We start from the raw sequence: 12,423 nt of genomic DNA, 5'->3' as shown, positions 1-12,423 counted from the left end.
CTTGTTTTGCTTGGCTTCATTCCTGCCCCCACCTTCCCCACCTGTAATTGAATTATAGCATTTGATATTATCTACCTACCTACATCTATCATCCATCTATCCATCTATATCAACTATCAACTACCTATCATCTATTTATCTACCAATATATATATTATATATATATTAGAGATAGGTAGGTAGGTAGGTAGATAGAGGGGGGGAGGGAGGGAGGGAGGGAGAGGTAAAATTAAAATCCCTACAACTATTATAATGATTGCAAGCTATCCAGAGTTACCTTGTGGTAAAATGGGCAGCCAATAAAACTCCCTTTTATGACCCTATAATTCTTTAATTCAGGGTAGAGTCGGGTTGACTGGATGGCGGACAATCAATTTTACAAATCAATAAATCTGAGCAAAGTTGAAGAAGACAGGATGGAAGAAGCAGATGATTGAAAGGGGTATTCAAACCAAGAGATTCCCACTAGAAGAGTCTATATCCAGACTCAGTTCAGGGGCTCCCCACTTTCTGTCGGGGATGGAATCAGGATTGTTCCCCCCCTCCCCAAAATGGGAGCAAGGCCATCGCTCCTCCCAATCTTATTCTATATCCATTTATTTCCCTTTCCTTGCAGGGGTGGATGGTGATTTGAGGTGGAAGTGGTGGTTTGAAGTCAGTGGCACAGGAAACAACATTGTGAGCTTCAGTGAAAATTACTCTCTGTCTCTCTCTCTCCAAAGGACCTGGGTGGAAGAATGGTGTTAAACGCCTTCCTTTCCTCCCCGAAGGCGATTATGCCCACCCCACCGCCGGGCGAGGTGGGGCCGTAGAAAGCAGGGAGAGGGCACCTCAGCTCTCTGTACGTGCTTCTAAAAGTGCCTTCCTCTTCCTCCCTCGTCCCCGGGGGGGGGAGGGAAGGAAAGCAGCCTCAGCCATTTCTCTAAGGCCCCCTTTCATTTTCTTTGGCTGGTTATTCAGCTTTTATCTCCCTAGCACCCTCCTCCTCCTCTTCCTCCTCCTCCTCCTCTTCTTCTTCTTTAGCAGGGGGGCGTCTTTCTGTGGGAATCAATAATTAGAGCGGTGCATGAGAAAAGTGGGCTGGCATTGTACCGGGGAAGAAAGGGTGGGGATGGGTTTTGAATAAATCAGAGGTTTAACTGCAATGCCGTTGGAGGGAGGGGCGTTGGAGGTTGTGCCCCCGGCTCAATTAACTGTACTTTAAGGGGGAGAGGGAGAGAGATGGAAAAAGAGAGAGAGAGAGAGAGAGAGGCGCTGCCTCCCCAACCTCGAAGAGACTGAATCGCACCAGTGTTTGGGTGTGCGCGGCTTCCCTTCTCCCCACCGGCTCTGCTTTTGGGGGGGGGGGGAACAGAGGGCTAGCCTCATTTAGTATTCCGTGCAGGGACGGAGGTCCTGAGAAAAACAGGGAAACACCCCCATCCTTCTTCCCTTCCCAGCCTCAGACAGGCCGCCCCGTAGGTGCCCCTTAAGATTTCTCAGCACCGAAGTTTCGCCTCCACCCACCCAAGTTCAAGTTCAGTTAACCGTGCGGACGGGCGCTCGCTCGCTCTCTCGGGCCACGGGACTGGCCCGCCTTCCCAGCCGGTGGGGCCTTTTCTTCTTCTCTGGACAATCGCTCTTTATCCAGCCCGGAGGACCCGCGCTCCGCCATCGCACAACCCCACCCCCGTCTCCACTTTCCAGCTTCCTAGTTATCCACCGCCCCCCTTCCCGGCTCCTCTTTTCTTTCCTTGGCACCGTTCAGGTGATGGGGCTGCAAAAGACTTCGCAGCTCCGGTTTGTTGGTTCTCTAAGCACTCCAATTACCCCCCTTCTCTCTCTCTCTTTCTACACATATTCCGTATATCTCCAAATATCCACTGCCCGGCTCCAGGGATCTGGTTCTCCTCACTCTCCGCTCCGCAGGGTGGAGAATGGACAGGGCAGCGGCGCCCCGTTCTTCCTCCGGCTTCGGTGTCGGGGTGGGCTTTGAACGTAGAAAAGGGTCTCCCGCTTAAAATGAGAGAGAGAGGTTTCCAAACCACAAAAGTTAACTCTCTCCCTCTCTCTAACTTTTTAAATAGGCCCAGATAATTTAGAGAAAGAGAAACATCAGCTTGGGGGTTCCCTAAGAGGATTGCACTCAGGTAAGAAGGAGAAATTTTTTTTATATATATATACTTATTCTTGATTGGTTGGATTTTTATTTTTATTTTTTTGCCCTATCAGGTTTCCAGTATATATATATATATTGACCTTGCACAAAATACCCTGGAGATGGGCTTGTGAGTGGAGACTTTGGGAATTCGAGTCTCTTTAGTACCCAATGAGGACTGGTACTATGAAACAAAGCATTAAAAAAAAAACCAGAGCTGGTCAGGTTTACCTCCTCCTTGATTGAGGTAGGGCCTTTCCTACAACTGGTATTACGACCTCATTGTTGTGTTAACAATATACGTATGGGGGGTTAGGAAAGGGAGGGGGAACTTCTTATTGTTTTCCTGGGTGAAAGATCAAGGAATGGTCTTGTGGCAACTTGTCAACCACATTGTAGCTTATAAAGGCCCAGCTCCTGGAGTTGTGTGTTGTATTTTACTCTATTGTCTCAATTTGGTAGGGAACTGAGTTAATTAAATGAACTGCAGGTAAATAAAGGAAGTGATAGTGTATTCTGGAAGAAGGGCAGGAGAAGTGGGGAAAATTAATCTCTACACACTAAGCCCATTGTGTGTGTGTGTCTGTGTGTCTGTGTCTGTGTCTGTGTCTGTGTCTCTGTGTGTCTCTGTGTGTGTGCCATTACCTTTCTCTGGGTTTTGTTTCATTTATTCAATTCTTCCACGATATTGGGAAACAGTGATAATGTCCCTCTCTTCCTTTTCTTTTGTGATAGTTTTCTCACTCTTTCTCCACTTCCTAAGTCATAACTGAAAGAAGAAGGCCAGGCATCTTCTCCTCTTGAACCCTTAGGATCTGGAAATACAGAAATTAATCAGAAAAGAGAAAAGATGGGCTAGAAAAAAATAAAAACCGGTTGGATTCATGCTTAGCACTAAGGCATCCTCCCATATTATTATGAAGTGGTGTGCTGGTTTTAACCCAGATGTTGCAGCTTGTAAATCATGGTTTATGAGCTGGTGTTACAGGCCAAACCAGCTTCTAGAAGAGACAGAGAAAAAAAGCAATGAATGAAAAGGGGTAACAACCTCTGGTAAATCTCCTTTCCTCTGACCTTAATACCCCTTTTGTAAAAGGTATGGACAATTGCTTAAAATTAAGGGAGGATTGAATTTAACTTCAAATTAAATAGCCAACAGAATGTGGTAATGCAGGTACATACTTGTAGCCTTTTGCAATATATATATTTTTTAAAATGAGGGTGTTGTGAAGGATTATAACCAAGGCTTGATTTCCCCAGCATCTGTGACAATCTGCCTCTGCCAACGGGGGGGCAACTGAACCCCACAACTCTCACTGTCCCATCACTTGGTAGTTGGCTTTTATGCTGTAAGAACATCACCATTCAAAATGGTGCAAATGAAATCTCAGCTCTTTCTCCCTGCCTACAAAAGAAAGAAAGCCAGAATACTACATATCTATGCAAGACACTTCAAAGATAAATTCACCCCAAATTCCAGCAGTGAAAAGGGACAAAGAGAAAATGATCTCTACCAAAAGGGGGAAAATCCTAAGAAAGAGACATTAAGTGATGCCTTTTAAGTTGTGTGAACATTTAGGATCTCTTTGTAAGGAGAGAGTTGAGACCTTGGATAGTAACCAGGGCCATTTCTCAAAGGCATTTAAGAATTTTGGATACAGTTCAGAACTTAGAACTTAAAGGCAGCTTTCTTTACAAGGGGATCCTATATAAAATAATGAGATAAGAGTGTAAAGGTGGAAGTGATTAGAACATCTTCTTTTCTTGGGTATGATTCTGGATCCCATTTCTAGGAAAGGTTGGAAAAGATGCTCCCTTAAATATAGAATAGAATTCTTTTATTGGCCAAGTGTGATTGGAGACACATGGAATCTGTCTTGGTGCAAATGCTCTCAGTGTACATAAAGGAAAAGATACACTCATCAAGAATCATAAGGTACAACAATAATAGTTATAGGGTACAGTAAGCAATGAAATCATACTAGGAAACAGTCAATATAATTCCTTGTGTGTCCAGTCACACTTGGCCAATAAAGAATTCTATTCTAAATCAAATGTTTGGGCAATCTGATGGTGCCTGCTAAAAGTTGTAGGCCACAGCTCTCACAATCCTTAGCATCAATCAATGTGGGTGGAGGCTGGTGGCGTTGGAGATCAAAATGGCTGGAGAACATCTAGTTACGACCATTCAATTATACATCAGGTCCTATTCCTAGGATACTGAGTGAAGTTCAAGAAGTTGGACACTGCAGAGGATCAAAACCGGCCAAATCAAAACCTACCTTTGACCACATTTTCTTTAGTTGGAAATACAAATTAAAAACAGCTTCATTACTCTCCCGTGGTGATAGATATGATACATTTTCACTTCTATCCCATACATTTTTCTCTTAGGTAACTCAGTTTGCAGTTACAGAGGGCTGCACTTGGGGATGTGGGGTGGGGGGAAACCATGGATGCTCACTTTGTGCACCTCCCATTTTCTATTAGGCCCTGAGAAATTTTCTAATGGTTATGGAAGGGCCCCTGGGTCTTGGTTGTTTAACAATAAAAGTCACCCCATTATCTGGAGGTGGTGAATATTTGATGGATTCAAGGGTTTCATGAAAGCTCTGAATTAAACTGACTTTCTAATTTTATCAGGACCAAACCAGGAATGTACTGTTTGGATTGGAGAATTTCACACACTCACCCTAAAATTCTTCTACAATATGAATACCGTTGCCATTAAAAACAATAACAGCAACACTGGGAGAAGGGAAAGGAAGATCTGGTTAACCTCTAGAAGCATTACATGACTCCATACAACATGATAAACCCAAGTTTCCTAATCTAAACATGTATTCCCATCACTTACACACAAGCCAAGGGTGCGGTCTCCAGACAACTTAAAGCCATGTTGGTCTACTCTTGTTGGAATCTTCTTCCAGAGGTTCCTGGAACCCTGGCTAATAGATTCAGTAGAATGCAGTAGATTCAGTAGAATGTGTCAGCATTCACATATCACAGTGAATCTTGCTGTCATTTATTAGATTTTGATTTGACAGAATGAATAATACAACCTGTATCATATTGTTTGCAAAGTCTTTGCACATTCTATAAGCTCAGCTATACAATCAGCCAATAAACCATAGATATGCACATAATTTTTTATCATTTTTTTTCAAATTCCATGTGTACTAAATAAATCATAGGGTGGCTTTATTTATATGAACATGGCCACCCTGGCCACTTCATTCTAAGTGTAGACATTATGTGTAATATTAGTGCATAACTTTAGCACTTGACAAAATCAGTGGTGGCTTAGGTCAGGATTTTATTGCAGAAATCTCACTCTCCCATCAAAGGAAGGAAGGAGGCTCACAAACTCAGATTCTGAAGTAAATTAATGCACTCTGCAAAATAGAGGAAGAAGGACATTAAGAATTAGCATTTATTTACCCAAATGCACCAATGATTAGCCAAGAAAGTCAGTCTGGTGTAGTGGTTAAGGTATCAGACTAGAAACTGGGAAGCGATGAGTTCTAGAACTGCCTTAGGTGCAAAGCCAGCTGGATGACCTTGCCCCAGCCACTTTCTCTTAGCCCTAAGGGAAAAGAAAGGCAAAGGCAAATCTCTTCCAAAATCTAGCCAAGAAAACTGCAGGGACTTGTCCAAGATAGTCTCTTGGACTCAACACAGACTTGACACTCGCCCTCTCAAAACAACAACAAACAAACAAACCCTGATAGATTCATTAAACATTCCAACTTGCAAAACAAACTGGAAGTCTGCTCAAGGGATTAAAATATGCCCTCGGTTTGTGGCAGCTTCTTATAATTGGACAAAGGGCCACAGGACTCCTAGCAGATTTTAAATTTTGATGGAGCAAGAGAAGTTGGTTTGTTTCCTTGCCTACCACAAATTCTCCTTGACCTACCCTCCTGGACTTAAAGAAGACTACCCAAAATCTTGACCCTAAGTTCCGAAAAGCTCTTCATTGAACTAGGGTTGATTTGTCGGTTGACCAAAATAAAAGTATTGCTCTAATATAAATTTGAGGATTCTTTTGACTGCCAATACAGCTACCCTCACTTACTGGCTGGATTCAGGTGATACATCAAAATGATAAGGTGCTTTAATCAATATACTCCACGTTTAAGCAACTCAATGAGCAATCCTCACAATGGAACTCTTCCTGTTTGATGGAATCTCTCCAGATTCATTTTACTCTAAAGCAACTTCAAAACAATTTCTTCCGCTTCCTTTTCCATTTGCACCCCATTGCTTTGCACAAAGCTTTCTGTCAATGTTGGCCAAGCAGATTGTGATGTTGGCCAAGCAGATTGAGACTTTTTTAAAAAAGGGACTGAATTAAATATCTGGGAAATCTCTATTGCTTCTACTTTGGGGTGGCAGTTGACTCTCATTCCTTTTCCTTTTTGCCTGATAAAACTGATTTTCTATGACTGCCTTGCTGGGCATGTTCTAACATTACCTGGGTCCATTCTCGCCCTGCAGGATCCTTTGTTTGGTGTGATTCTTTGCCTTCTTCTTGTCTTGTGAATTTCAATTTATCAGGTTTATCAAGCAGATGTTATACCATGGTTATACCCATCTGTTTGAGGTCCCTCCCAGCCTCGATCTGTTGAGCCAAGTTTTTTGACCGGCATGCAACAAGGAAGGCAGGAGGGGTGGGAACCTGATGACCATTAAGTCACAAATTCCTTTGGTCACTTTCTCAATGTTTGTAGTCCATAAGAAGTGAAATGCAAAGGGGGAGGGGGCAAGCAGGTACAGCCCGAGTACTTTCTGGCTCCAAAATAAAACTCAACCACTTCTGAACATGTCACTTTTGATTCATTTTCTTGTGAAGAGTGCTTAGGGGGAAAACACATGAAGAGGAGAAGGGGGGGAGGGAGGGGGACAGCAGCAGCAGGAGGAGGAGGAGGAGGAAGGAGGAGGAGGAGGAAGGAGGAGGAGGAGGAGGAGGAGGAGGAGGAGGAGGAGGAGGAGGAGGAGGAGGAGGAGGAGAAGAAGAAAAAAGAAGAAGAAGAAGAAGAAGAAGAAGAAGAAGAAGAAGAAGAAGAAGAAGAAGAAGAAGAAGAAGAAGAAGAAGAAGAAGAAGAAGAAGAAGAAGAAGAAGAAGAAGAAGAAGAAGAAGAAGAAGAAGAAAAAAAAAAAAAGAAGAAAAAAAAAAAAGAAAGAATTGATCTAGAATCAGTAGGTAGACTGTCAGCTTTGAAAAAAAAAGCACTCCAATTGTTAAGACTCTTGATGTCTGTGGAGATTCTCAGCCATCCAGGACACAGTTTTCCAAAAGGTGTTGTTGTTTTTTCAAAAGGCAACTGCACTTTCTCATTTTTTTCCCCTTGAAGAGATTTTGCTTCTCATCTGGGAAGCTTTGTCTTCTTGAGTGAATAAGCTTCTTCAGTGAGAAGCGAAACCTCCTCAAGGGGAAAAAAAAACCCAAGAAAATACAGTTGCCTTTTGAAAAAGAAAAAAGCACCATTAGGAAGATGGAGAGGACAGTCATTTAATTGAGATGAAATTAGAAATAAAGCAGCGGAGTCCATTCACCAAGGTCCAATGACCATGGCAGAAGTAGACAAGGCATCTTACACAAGATGGGCAGTAAAGACCCTAGCCCTAAGCCTAACCAATGGATCTGTTACAACCGGATATGAAACTGTAGCAGACTTTTTAAGATGTAATATTTCTCATTTAAAATGGGCAGTTATAAAGTTGGAAAGTTCACTACTCGCTTCTCTTTTGAGACAAATACACCCTCGTCCTCTGTTATGTGTCAAAAACTTGCACACTGGGAGAATAAGGTTGGGTGCAATTCTCTACAAAATGCAAGGGATTTTTTATTACTGTTAAAATATAGTATTTTTTTCCTTTGTAATCTGAAGTGGCAAGGCCTAAAAAGTTTATCTTGCTTTTTTTAAAAAATAGGCAAATCCATTTTTTACACTCTGTGGAAACCGATTTATATCGACAGGTGGAGTGATTGCAATCCTATTTATAATTGGGACTGGATTTTACGGCCAGCCCTGTTTCGGTTCAGAGAATGCAATTCTTATACTTCTTCTCTAAAATAAAATAATCGCAAATGCTAAGTATTAAAGGTTAAATGTTCACTCTGTATATTTGCAATAACTCTTCCATCTGGTGGGGCTTGGATAAAGGGGAAAAAACCCTCAACCCTTCTATGGGAGCTCATACAGAAACACCCTTGTCCAAGATTTCAGCACCACCTGTAAATTACATGGGTCTTCAGCTTTAGATAGCTTGTCTTCTAAGCCCCTGGAGCAGGGACAAGATAAAGGTACTCATCTGTTACCTTACATGTGAGAAAGGATGTTTGCACACTGAATCGACATGTGGAAGGAGCGAGCATGATTATAGATTAGATGTACAGTGTTTCCACATTTCTGAATGGGTGGGTGGGCTTTAGACAGACAGTAATCATATATTTGACAGTTCCTCCAGTAAGATACTCTGTGGATTGAACTATTTAGCAATGGTGCGAGCTGAGAAGGAAGCAAATGAGATAGATAGACTAGTGGGAGCTGGTGAAGTATTTCTCTCCCCCTCCCTCTTTACCTCTTGTTCTTTTCCTCCTTTGATCTCCTGCCCAACCTTCATCCTTGCAGAAATCTCAAACCTTTGGAACAGGACTTGGGGAAAGTGGCTAATTTGGCAGTCCATTTGATTGAGTTCCAGCCTTATTCCCAAGTAAATATTTTTCAGCACAGCTCATACTGGAAAGTGCCTGCCGGGCCTGGAAATTGGAAACTCCTAGATTGATAGAGAGATCCATTTAATTCCCTCTTTTTGGGGGTGAATTTAGGGCCTTCTAAAAGCAATATCTAGCTCAGGGTAATATTATAATAATAGATGAATTATGCAGACAGAATTATAGTCATAGTAACAGGTGAATAAAAGCAGGTGGTTTTCTATATAAAATAGGATAGTTCCATTTCGGGGTAGTGTTTCTATTTGCACCTTTCCTCCATTGTTCAAATATTATTCTCTTCTGACTACTTTCATGGAAATTCTCCTTAATCTGTTGAATGACCTCATTTTTTTTGCATTTTCACCAAGCAATAACCAAGCAGGTGGGACCCATGCAACAGGCTACCTACCCTCAAAAAAACAATATTTAACTAAGAGTAAAATTCCAAATCTAGCATGTTTTGAGAACAGAGCATCTGTACAAATGGTGATTAGGAATTGCAGTCTTCATATCAGTCTACACTTCCCCCCCACACCTGTTTGCTTGACTTCCTGCCAAATGAACTTCCTTCCTTTCACATTCTGAACACAAGTCATCCAAGGGAGAGGATAAAATAAAAAAGACATTTAGTGGAAGGGAAATCCTTAGGATTGGGGGGAAAATCCTCCCTGACTTGTCTTGAGATCTTCTGAATCTCGATTAATTCCACTTACCTGGAATGTGGATTTAAGAAAGAAAGGATGGGAGTTTTTTTGCTCCCCAGTCGAGAGAGGCTAAAAATTGGATCCTTTGGTTTTTGTGGAAATTATTCTCGAAAGCTCCAAGAATTCTCTGCAAAGTGGGGAAGGAAGTTGTATCAGAAACCGTGACACCATTTTAGGGATTTGTAGAGGTGGAGAGAAATGATAAGGTAAAGGAATTTAATCAATTAGTTTAATATATTTGCATGCCATTGGGAGCGGATAATTGAGATCAGCCACTGTTACTAATTGCAGCAGAATGATCTCTGCCATCTCAAATAATTAATAATAATAATAATAATAATAATAATAATAATAATAATAATAATAATAATAATAATAATAATAATAATAATAATAATAATAAAAACTAAGCAATGCTGGTTTGGTTAGATGTTGAATGGGGGACCACAAGGAAATCTCAAGGTTTTAGGCTGGGAGTCAGGAAGCACCCCAAAGAAGCCAATGGCAATACTGTCTATTTCTATATTATTGTCAAGTCAACTGGCATGGATATACCCATCAAGTCACCAAGAGTTGGGAGCGAGACTTTAACCTATTGATAAAGAATTATAGTAAATTATTGGTTTGCAAGAGAATACACTAGACTTCTCCACACAAGGGTTGAATTCTGGCAACAGACTAAAGAAGGCTAAAATGTGTTTGGGTGCTAAAACAATCAGTTTGCATGTGCCACATTTTCATCTTCAGGCGGAATAGAATTCACTGTTTGAGCTTTGGTTTTGATGTGAACCCGAAGTTTAGGTTTGGGTGAACAATCTTTAAATCAAGAGGAGGGGGCAACAGAGACTTGACTTCCTCACGTTTTGTGATGAGCTTTTTTTTCCTGAGATGAGGAAGGACAGGAGGCGGCGATTACAACGCCTCTTTGTGGAAGGTGGGAAGCTTCAAATAGAAGTGGGAAGCTTCAAATAGAAGCTTCCAACTTTGTTTGGCCAGGCTTTCTAAATTATTGGATTTTGCGTGTTTCTGAGAAGGGGGGGGGGGCGTTAGCCAGCTGACTTGGAATTCTGGGAACCGTAGGCCAAAATATCTGGAGGGCATCAGCATGGAGCTTGGTGCTCTTACGCTAACGGGCACCGAATACAGAAATTTCTCCTTCCGAAATTCGATAGGCCCACAAATCACCAGTGGCTACTTCTTTGGAAAAGCAAGTCTAAAAATTTTTCTGCGCTGCGAAGAGGTGGCGTATCGCCCTTAACGGAGGGCGCCGTTGGACTGAACGATTATTTACATAATCGTAAATCTATAACCGCTTTGTTAAGCGGTGGCGACTGTGCTTTTTCGGTTGGAGCTAAAGGAAGGAGCCCGCGGTGCTTTTGCTAATCGGGCTGTTTTAGCTCTATTTTGCTTCTGTGGCTAAGACTCTGCAGCGGATAGACCCCAGGTTCTCTTTCCAAACCGTTTTGCTGACGGCAGAGAAGAAGAGGGGCCGCTGTAGTTTGACTAGATTCGTAAACACACAAACAAAAAAAAAGTGGGGGGAGGGGAAGGGGGGCGTTGGGAGATTTCTGGAAGGCCGGTTCAACGAAGAGCCTCGGTTAAATGCCGTGCAGAAAATTACCGTGGAGGTTTAACGTGAGAGCGCGGCAAAGTTCGGGAAGAGGCTGGGTGCTAATGGATTTTTGAACCGATAAGACGGCCTATTCTCTCCCCCCCGCAACGCCCCTCGACACATTTAAATCCTTTACAATAATCCTCCCCTTCCATGCATGTGAAAAGTAGTGCAAATGGTACTTTCCGAATGTAATGTGATATATAGATTAAATTCCCAAATGCGCGCTCTCTCTCCCCCCTCCCTCCCTCTCTCTCTCTCTCTGTATGGGAGAGCGAGAGAGCGAGAGAGAGGGAGGGGGAGAGAGAGGGAGAGCGAGAGAGAATTTTTCTGGCCATATCTCCCCGTTATTTGCAAAATGCAGGCAATCCTCTTTAGCCCACTTTCAAAGTGATTAGCAGAAGGAAGCCAGCTCTACCGCCGTCCGTTCCCCCTTTCCCTTCCCCATGCACAAATATTTTTTAAAAAACTTGCACGCCAAATAATCCAGTGCATATTAAACAGGGAGGTTAAAAATCTAAAAACAAAAACGCCCCCGTTTCCTTAAGCAACGACAAGGCAAGCAGAGTTTTCTTCACTCCAGAGTTGCTCACTTTATCCAGAGCGCCTTCATTTTGACCGCAGGAACCGTGGCTTATGGAATAGGACGAAGTGAAACTCACGCTCAGCAGCCAACTATTTAAAGTGGGAGAGTGAGCCTGTACGCAAATCTACCCCTGAGTAAGAAGGTGGAGGATCTTCCTCCCCCTCCCTCATCCCCCCATTGGAAGAAATCGCCGGTTCTCTGGATGCTATGGTGTTGCTAAATATTGGCTAAACTAAAAGGAGGAGGAAATTTACGTTTCTCTCTGGGGTGGGACCCAACTGTGCCTACCTACCACCAACACCTAGGCATATCAAGACTACGGGGAATTGATCCACTGCCTTCACCCAACGTGGCATGAAATCTCAAATTTAATCCAATTGGGGGGGGTAGAATTGGTGGAAGGCTTGGGGGGGGGGGGCCTAAACGAACCAGATGAGTCCACCCCTAGGCAACCAATATAAGTCCGGGGGAAAATGGGTGTACAGCAATATCACTTAGACTTATATACCACTTCACAGTGCTTTACAGCCCTCTCTAAGCTGTTTACAGAGTCAGCCTCTCGCCCCCAACAATCTGGGTTCTCATTTGACGCACCTTGGAAGGATGGATGACTGAGTCAACTTTGAACTAGTTAGGAATCAAACTCCTGGCAATGTGAGCAGA

General features: G+C 42.7%; 1 long non-coding RNA gene across 1 annotated transcript in view; it reads left to right on the top strand.

The window, feature by feature from the left end:
* Positions 1 to 1,732: 1,732 nt before the first annotated feature.
* Positions 1,733 to 12,423, top strand: part of LOC148129699 (uncharacterized) — a 53,613-nt gene continuing 42,922 nt past the window's right edge. The window contains exon 1 of the long non-coding RNA XR_015750793.1: positions 1,733 to 2,129. This is a non-coding gene — a long non-coding RNA (uncharacterized LOC148129699). The remainder of the gene's footprint in view (positions 2,130 to 12,423) is intronic.

Source organism: Notechis scutatus, chromosome 11, assembly GCF_049901735.1.
Source record: "Notechis scutatus isolate UNSWTSFEM ecotype Mainland chromosome 11, rNotScu1.2, whole genome shotgun sequence".
Classification (NCBI taxonomy): Eukaryota; Metazoa; Chordata; class Lepidosauria; order Squamata; family Elapidae; genus Notechis; species Notechis scutatus.
The sequence above is the reverse complement of the archived record's forward strand: the minus strand, read 5'-3'. Positions and strand labels throughout refer to the sequence as shown.